Genomic DNA, 9,725 nt, shown 5'->3' with positions numbered 1-9,725 from the left:
CAGCAAAATAAGTTTGACAGAAAATCCGCATGAAGAAGAAAACACCTGGACTTCTATAGGTTTGTGAATGTGGCAGCTCGCATCCAAAAGGGCTTCCTAGCAGCGGCAGAGATGAAGAAGACGGCCGTAGCGATCGATGTAGCGGTTCCCAATGACAGCAACATCAGGAAGAAGGAACACGAGAAGCTGGAGAAATACCAAGCGCTCAGATGTGAAGGCTGTGTGCAGGCAGGAAAAGGACCCAAAATGCAGACTCACGGAAACCAAAGGTGAACTTAAATACAGCTTTAATGCTGAACTCAAAAAGTAGCAAACTTCCAAATCAACTTACGCAGACAGCCAGAAAACACAGCATGAATGAGGGTAGATCGCAACACAGACACAGAAACACAGGGCTTAAATACACAGGTCGCGTCCAAATTCATGGGCTGCTTCCTCATGAGGCCGCATTTGTAGACCGATTACGTCACAGCGACGAGCCGAAGGCTGTCCAAATTCGTAGACTCCTCTGAATGCAGCCGACAAATGCGTCCTCCTTTTCCCCGAATTTGAAGGATGGGTCGGGTGTGTCCTTCGTGGCCCACCATATTCCAGAATTCATAGCGCGGCCCAGCCAAACTCCAGTTTCCAACAATGGCGGCCGCTACTAAGTTTTAAAATTACTCATACTAATCTTTCTGGGTCACAAAATAAACTTTTAACATATTTTCAGGCGAGAAAGTAGTTGTGTAAACATCAAATATCTGCTCGGTTTATCAAGATATCGCATATTTGCAAAAGTGCTTCCACGTTTTCAGAGGCGTCTGCTACCCACCAGCTCGACAGCTAGCCGGGAGCTCGAGGGTTACTGATGCGGCCGAGAACGGCACAACTCCCGGCACATCATTTTCAGAACACCGCGGAGTTTCGCTGCTCGGGTTAAACGTAATATATAAGTCACTTAGACAACCTAAAAATGTTATTGTTGGGCTTTTTTCAGTGTTTTGTTTGTTCGTGAGTAAATCGGTTTGGCTGAGATTAAAGTTATTAGATTAGATAAAATAAAACTTTATTAATCCCCCGGGTGGTTTTCACACAGCTGAATAAACGTCAAACAGAAAACTGATTAAACAGACGTGTGAGGCAGTCGAGAATTTACGCCAGTGTCCTGTTATATTTTAGATAGCAAGAAGCAGACGGCCGAGTTTATTAAACTCCACCGAGACAGTGGCGACGCTGATCAGAAGGCGAGACCGTCCAATTTCACGGCCGTTTACTTCCGGCCTACCCGACCTTCTGAGGACCCGGCCCACATAGACCGCGAAGGCTGGGTCCTCAGGAGGATGCAGCCCATGAATTTGGACACGACCACAGAGGGAGCAATCAGGGATAGGAAACAGGAAGGAAACACTGCTGGGGCAAATCAGGGCTAACGAGACAAGGGAAGCACAACCAGACACATTAACAACAGACACAGACTTTCAAAGTAAAACAGGAAACAGACTGAACTCACAGACACAGACTCACAAGCAGACACTGCAACAGAGGGAACAGAGACGTGGGACCAGGGCAGACAGACCCTGACTGGACACAGAATAGAGGGAGTAAGGAAACCAAAACCTAAGAACCACATAATCACACACCAAGAAGAACTGGGGAAAAATAGAAATGCAAAACAGAAACCAAAACCTTCACAAAAATAAACTAAGATAAGAACACAAATAAAAAGGTACAAAACTGAAACCACTGGGTCAACGACCCAGGTACCCTAACACAGAGAAGAGCGCGAGAAAATGTGGAGGGTGAAGGTAACAGTGGTCCCAGTCGGAGCACTCGGTGCAGTGACTCCTAAACTAGGCGAGTGGCTCCAGCAGATCCCGGGAACAACATCGGAGATCTCTGTCCAGGAGAGCGCAGTCCTGGGAACAGCTAAGATACTGCGCAGGACCCTCAAGCTCCCAGGCCTCTGGTAGAGGACCCGAGCTTGAAGGATAAACCGCCCAGTCAAGGGTTTGGACAAAGCTTCTGATTTAATGGTTTTTCTTTATTTTCATGACTGTTTACATTGTAGATTCTCACTGAAGCCATCACAAATTTGACCGAACACAGATGGAATTATGTAGAAAAAAGTGAAATAACTCCAAACATGTTTTATTTTTTAGATTCTTTGCTTTGATTGCTGCTTTGCTGACTCTCTGCAGTTTCTCCATGAGCTTCACGAGGTCGTCACCTGAAAAGGTTTCCAACAGTCTTGAAGGAGTTCAGAGATGCTGAGCTCTTGTTGGTCCTCCATCTCATCCCAAACCATCTCCACTGGGTTTAGGTCAGGTGACTGGAGGCCAGACCATCAGGTGTAGCACTCCATCTCTCCTTCTTGGTCACAGAGCCCTCACACAGCCTGGAGGTGTGTTCGGGGCCATTGTCCTGCTGAAGAATAAATGATGGGATGTGGCTGCAGGATGCTGTGGGAGCCATGCTGCTTCAGTCTGCCTTCCATTTTGAATAAATCCCCAACAGTGTCAGCAGCAAAGCCCCCCCACACCATCACACCTCCTGCTCCAGGCTTCACAGTGCATGTAGAGACCATCGTTCACCATCGCACAAAGACACAACAGGTGGAACCAAAGATCTCAGCTGTGGACTCATCAGACCAAAGCACAGATGGTCTAATTCCTCGTGTTTCTTGGCCCAAACAAATCTCTTCTTGTTGCTTTTCCTTAGTCGTGTTTCTCAGCAGCTATTTGACCATAAAGGCCTGATTCACACAGTCTCCTCTGAACATGTACAGATGTGTCTGCTACTGGAGCTGTGTGGCATCTATCTGGGCTCTGATCTGAGGCTGGTGACTCAGATGAATGTATCCTCAGCAGCAGACGGACTCTTGGTCTTCCTTTCCTGGGGCGTCCTCATGTCAGACAGTTTCATCGTAGTCTTGATGTTTTTGCGACTGCACTTGGGGCCAAAGCTTTAGCAGTGTTGCAGACTGACTGACCTTCAGTCCTTACAGTAATGATGGGCTGTTGTTTCTCTTTACTTAGCTGATTGGTTCTCGCCATAATATGATTTGTATCAGTTGTCAAACAGAGCTGTGAGCTGTGCACCAACCTGACCGCTGCACAACACAACTGATGGTCCCAACCCCATTAAGAAGGCAAGAAACTCCACAACTGCACCCTGACAGGCTCACCTGTGAGATTTCAGGTGACGACATCATGAAGCTCAATGACAGAAGGCCGAGGGTTTGCAGCGCTGTCAACAAGGCAAAGGGCGGCTACTGTCAGGAATCTAAAATACAGTGGCTTGCAAAAGCAGGACTTCATGGTGTTGTTGCTCCCAATGTTCTCTTAGACAACCTCTGAGGCCGTCACAGAGCATCTGTATTTGTACTGACATTAGATCACACACAGATGCACTCTGTTTAGTCATAAGCACTCATCAGGCAACGTCTATGTGCAACTGACTGCACTCAGACCAAAGGGGCTGAATAATTACGCACACCCCACTTTGCAGTTATTTATTTGTAACAAATGTTTGGAGTCATGTAGGATTTTCGTTCCACTTCTCACGTGTGCACCACTTTGTGTTGGTCTTTCACCTGGAAGTCCAATAACATTGATTCATGTTTGTGGCTGTAATGTGACAAAATGTGGTAAAGTTCAAGGGGGCCCAATACTTTTGCATCCACTGTATAAAACATATTTAGTTATTTATCAATTTTCTCTTTGCTACATAATTCCAAATATTTGATGTCTTCAGTTTGTATCTATAATCAAATTCAAATATTGTTTGTCACACACACTGTCAGATTTATATTGTTTATTGTCATTTATGCTTAGAAATATTTAACCATATATGCTTAGAGGTGTATGATCGATTGTGTAGTGATAGGATGTGTGATCTTTAGCAGTCTGCAAAGGCTTGGTGTGCATTCCAGAGTGTTCTGGCATTCACACCCTTATTCTGGGAGCATGGGAGAGGGCGTACCTGCTCTTATTGTTTTATGGTAGGAGAAACGTGCCTATATCTGTTTTAGGCTAAGAGCCTTTTGTTTAGATGAACTGTTGGACTTCCAAACCAGCAGGGTTAGGGAAGTCGTTTATGGGGTCACGCTCTGACCCCACACACACACACACACACACACACACACACACACACACACACACACACACACACACACACACACACACACAACGCACAGGCAAGGTACTCTTTGTGTGTATGTAGACGTCGCATGTTAATGCACCTATGCATATTCATGTAGCCTCAATAAAAGAGCAGTGTTACGGGGGAGCAGATGAGAGCAACTGGGGTCAAGCGAAGGAACGGCGTTTGTCCAGTTCTCTCCCGTGCACGAGAAACATGAAGAACTTTGCCTACTCGTGTCTTGCTTTGCTGTGTAATTAAATTGTCCTTAACGTTCCAGTGAATAGGTTTGTAGCATAAAGCTATCACACACAACCATACACAGTATGACGTGTTGAAATGCTTGTTGCTGTGCAATGGCAGACCATTAAAGAATTTACAGATCATGACAGAACTGACAGATTTTAACTTGGAAATTTACAGTAAAAAAAATGTGCAAATAACAATTTAAGAGAGAAATGATAAGAGGTGTGCAGATAAACAGTGTGTGCGGTGAATGAGTCCTACACCTGGGGCCCGTTCTTCGTACGTCGCTTACTACATCCAAGATCAAATGACACATCCAAGATCAAATCATCGCGCTAACCGTGAGCTCGCTAATCCGGTTCCCCGAACACACCTGCTGTTGACGATTAGTACAGCTGGACGCAGTAATGTGACATCACTGGGTGTCATAAAAGGGGCTACGCATCGATAGTAGAAACATTGATCGGCAACCCTCTGATTGGTCGGCGAAAATGTCGAAGGAGCGCGCTCGGCTCGGTATTTTTCGGCAGCAGAGCAAGAACTCCTGAGTGAGGGATTTCAGGAGTTTCAGAGTTTAATCAGAACGCAAGGGAACACTGCAAAGGCTGCAAAAGCAAGGAGAGAGGGCTGGCAGGAAGTTGCTGACAAATCAAACTCGTAAGTAATTTAATAATAACAATAATAATAATAATATATTGGATTTATATAGCGCTTTTCAAGGCACCCAAAGCGCTTTACAATGCCACTATTCATTCACTCTCACATTCACACACTGGTGGAGGCAGCTACAGGTGTAGCCACAGCTGCCCTGGGGCAGACTGACAGAAGCGAGGCTGCCATATTGCGCCATCGGCCCCTCTGGCCAACACCAGTAGGCGGTAGGGTAGATTTATTATATTACACTATATTATCCAATATTATATTACATTATATTATATTGTTATATTATATCCTCTTTCACATTAGAGCCACAACAGGACCCACTAGAACATGGGAACAAGTAAAAGTGAAATATAAGAATATTCTACAGAATGGTAATATTTATCACTTATATTGCTTGTCGTCTCTTGGAAAGAGACCCTGAAATAATCTGTTTGTTTGTTTATAACAGCAACCAAGAAAAGGGCAGAGCAAAAAAAGACAGGTGGTGGTCCTGCACCCCCTCGTCAACAAGTTGGTTAAGTAAATAATATCCTCACGGGAAAATCGATATCTCTCAATGAGCACACTGTCGCGCTGAGCTAAAGGATCCTGTCTGTCCCGCAATATACGCTGAATTCTGAGGACTCTCCTTATCAATCTTGCACCTTCCGCAATGGGTTGCTCGCGTAAACGGACAGGACATGGCTGCGACAGGCTTCCCAAATCCACCTTGGCTTTTATAGCCGTGGTCTCTCATCTTGATTACACGAAGTAATTTACAATTACTACTCTGAAATATGAATTACATCTGTAATAATCACATACATGTAATAGAATGTTAATAGTACATTTCCCTTTTTTAGGAAATGACCTGTATGTATCTGTGTGACATCAATAAAAGGATCAAGTGCTGCATTATCTTCAGTTACATTGATGTTATTTATTTATCGCTGTTGCTTTCGTATAAATGAAGCGGACATACCTGCGTGGCCGCGATCTAATCCTGTTTACATAAAGTAAACCTGCTCCCGAGCAGGTTTACGCTTACGGCTCTGTTGCTATGACAGCAAGTCCCGGATGAGCTTCGGGGAACCGACTGATCCAGGATCACGCGAAATCGTCAACAATCTAATCCGGCTAACCTACTTAGCGAGGTACGAAGAACGGGCCCCTGGACAGCAGGTCGGAAAGCTCTGATCGAATGATGCCTTCACCACTCTTTGCAGATCTGTCCTGCTTGGTGCTGTTCCCAAACCAGGTGCAGATGTTTCCCGTCAGGACGCTCTTGATGGTGCAGGAGTGGAAGTTCTTGAGCACCGTCAACCACATGATGGAAGTCTCTAAGTGTTCTGAGGAAGAAGAGACGCTGGCGGGTTTTCTTAACCAGGGTGTTGATGTTGCAGGACCATGACAGAGTGATGTGGACACCCAGGTACCGGAAGCTGTCCACTCTCTCCACTGACGTGATGATCGGGGCTCGTAATTCCTCCTGGAAAGTAAAATAAAGAAGAACCATTAAATGAGAGGGTCCAAACTTTTGACTGGCAGTTACTCATACAGACATGTGTTTGTATGACAGCTTATAATCAATAGCAGATCTCAGGACCGCCTCCTGTGTATGTGTGTGTAATTTTAATAGTAGATGTAAGCGGGATGTACATGTGTATATCTTTAAATTACAGCATGTTAGAGGATAAGGGTCTTCTGTTACTGTTGTCATCTAAAGTTCTTTCTTTTATCACACATGCACACATCCCTGCCATCCAGGGGTGGAAGTAACGAATTACAAATACTCACGTTACTGTAATTAAGTACATTTTTTGGGTACTTGTACTTTTACGAGTAATTTTTCAAGTGTGTAATTTTACTCATACTTGAGTACAACTTACACCATGTAATCTACTTCGCTACTTATAAAATCAAAAGTCACTACTGAGTACGCCCACAATTTGAATTAATATTCAAACCTTTCGTCTGCATTTTTGCAGCCAATAAGGCCGTGCAATCGCAACCGCGCCAATTTAAGACGTAAGCAAAGAATAAACTCCGCTGCAGCAGCAGGCACAGGTGTCTGGAGGTGCTAAATGGTGGAGTATAAACTACTTTATAGACGAAAGATTTGGAGACAAAGAAGCCAAAATGGAGACAGAGGACAACACTGTCAACCATGAAAACGACGTAGAAAAGACGGAGGACGCGTGCCCGTGGCCATACCTGGAGGAATTTTTCGTGTACAGAGGAAGAAAAGGAGACAGCGTCCAGATGCAGTGCAAACTTTGTTTGACCTCTACAGTCATTTCAGCTTACAAGACTTCAGCATCTAATCTAAAAAAAACACACTGAGGTAAGAGGTTTTACAACTATACGTGTATGATATTGCTTTCTTATTTTTCATGTGTGTTAAGGTTACTAGTTTGGCTAAGATATTGTCACCGCCATTGGTTAGCCTGATATTAAAATAAGACGGAGCTAGCTAATGTGCGTGTGTGCATGCATAATTGAGCTACAATTCGTAGGAATGTTGAAATTCATGTTTTTTGCAATGATCGTTCAAAATTGGTTTACACTTGTGAATAAATACAGCAATATATCTGCAAAATTTGACCAATTCACCACTCTTTTATACTATGCTCAACAATCAAAGATTAGCTCAAGTCTAGTTGAATAATGTTTTAAAAATGTGTTTTCTTTTAGTGTTAATCACAGTGATGTTATGAAGTAATGTATGAACCTGACGTATGATAATATTTATCTCTACAGAGGAAACATCCATCGAAGACTGAGCAGTACAATATCACTGTGGCATCAACATCTCGACAGCGAAAGACCACAGCCACACCAAACAAGCTCTCAGCAAATACACAAGTTACCAGACCTGATGTTGAGAGCTGCAAACAAACATGTTCCACAAGCAACTGTTGACAAGCTTGTCATCAATTTCATATGTGAGGGTCTACAGCCATTTGCAGTGGTAGAACAGCCATCTTTCAAAGAATTGGTTACCACATTACAACCTCAAGCCAAAGTCATCTCCAGACCCGCTGTCCGTGCCAGAATCTGTGAAGCTGCTGATCACATGAAGATGACTTTGGTTGCAGCATTGGATAAAGTCAAATTTGTTGCTACCACTACTGATTGTTGGTCAGCTCATCAGAAAAGTTACCTTGGAGTCACATGCCATTGGATAGAGGAAGCGTCCCTGGAAAGAAGATCTGCAGCACTAGCATGCAAAAGATTGAGAGGGTCTCACACATTTGACATGCTTGCTGGTGCGCTTGATGATATCCATTGCCAATACAAGATTAGAGGCAAAGTTGTAAGAACCACAACTGATAGTGGATCCAACTTTGTCAAGGCCTTCCACATGTTTGGGGCACAAAATGATGCAGATGAAGCTGAAGATGAAGCAGACCCAGAAACTCTTGACCTGACTGACCATATTGACTACCATGAGGCAAGTGCAATTCTTGATGAAGACTCTGGTTTGGAGTATCAACTTCCGCCTCATCAGCGATGTGCATGTCACCTGCTAAACCTTGTGGCAACAACTGATGCTGCCCTAGCAGAGAGCATGAATGAAACCTACAAGAGGCTCTCCCGTGCAACCTTTGCAAAATGCCAGGCCATTTGGAACAAAACTGGCCGATCTCATTTGGCTAATGAAGTGGTAGAGGACAAGTGTGAGCTACAGATCATTCGTCCCAATGCAACACGATGGAATTCAACCTACCTTGCCATTGAAAGGATAATACGCATCATTGATGAGAAGGGGGAAGATGCCATCAGGAGCATTTGTGAGGAGTTCAAGGTGAAAATGTGAGTAAAATTGGACACCTACCAATATGGTTGCAAATTTTGTGAATTTTCCTTAATGTATGGTTAAAAACGTGAGCAGACTCTTAATATTAAATCAGAAGATCCCTATTATAGTCATGGTGGGTTTTGTTGTTGTGTCTTACAGGTTGAGTCCTGCAGAAGTTGCATTCCTTAGGGAGTACTGTACCACCATGAAGCCACTGGTGAAAGCTTCAAACATCCTTCAGTCTGAGTCCACTTCCTTTATGGGATGGCTCCTGCCAGTAATCCAACAACTACTGTCCAAACTTAGCAGGCTGGAGACATCAAGCAAGACATGCGTGCCACTCATCAGAGCCCTGCAAAATGGCCTTCAAAAGCGTTTTGGAGCGATGATGGAGGATCCAGAGTTGGCTGCAGCTGCAGTCCTCTTACCCAAGTTCAAGACTTCCTGGACTGACAGAGCAGATGTAATAGAGGCTGGTAAGGATTCATGTGATCCCATTTTTGTGTATTTTTACATTTGAACACATGCTTAAGTGAGTATTTCACCTAATACGTTGTAAGTTATTGATGGTCTGTCCTGAATACTAAACAATCCTTTTTGAGAATTTGCCGATTTTAAATTTGTGTTCAGGAATAATCACTGAAATTTAAATAACAAAATTGTGTTATCTACTTGCAATTACAGCCTTGACATACATCAAACAACATCTTGAAACGACAGAGCATGAGAGTGAGGATCAGCAAAGAGTCATCTGATGAAGATGAATTCTTCTCCAGACCAAAGTGCAGCTGAGCTTGATGGTTACCTTGCTTGTGCCACAGACACCATGGAGCTGCTGCACTCCTTCTCAGCCATCAAAAGCCTCTCTCTTAAACTGAACACAGCTCTGCCTGCTTCTGCTGCGTGTGAACGA

General features: G+C 44.0%; 1 protein-coding gene and 1 long non-coding RNA gene across 4 annotated transcripts in view; both read left to right on the top strand.

Moving 5' to 3' along the window:
• The window catches only part of LOC146644462 (uncharacterized), a 20,019-nt gene extending 19,780 nt beyond the window's left edge, over positions 1-239 (top strand). The window contains exon 5 of one of the 3 annotated variants that reach the window (XR_014909339.1): positions 1-239. This exon is cut by the window's left edge and continues 875 nt beyond it. The gene's annotated coding sequence lies outside the window, so the exon portion shown is untranslated. The other 2 variants (XM_085396416.1, XM_085396417.1) reach the window with 2 other exon arrangements.
• A 4,806-nt stretch (positions 240-5,045) lies between these two features.
• On the top strand, positions 5,046-6,127 carry LOC146644461 (uncharacterized). Its single transcript, XR_014909394.1, has 3 exons — positions 5,046-5,246; positions 5,335-5,402; positions 5,480-6,127. It is a non-coding gene; the product is annotated as an uncharacterized LOC146644461 (long non-coding RNA).
• Positions 6,128-9,725: the final 3,598 nt, after the last annotated feature.

This window comes from Rhamphochromis longiceps, linkage group LG22 (assembly GCF_057381845.1).
Source record: "Rhamphochromis longiceps isolate RC_006_pf linkage group LG22, R_longiceps_female_GT1.1, whole genome shotgun sequence".
In the NCBI taxonomy this organism is placed as follows: domain Eukaryota; kingdom Metazoa; phylum Chordata; class Actinopteri; order Cichliformes; family Cichlidae; genus Rhamphochromis; species Rhamphochromis longiceps.
The sequence above is the reverse complement of the archived record's forward strand: the minus strand, read 5'-3'. Positions and strand labels throughout refer to the sequence as shown.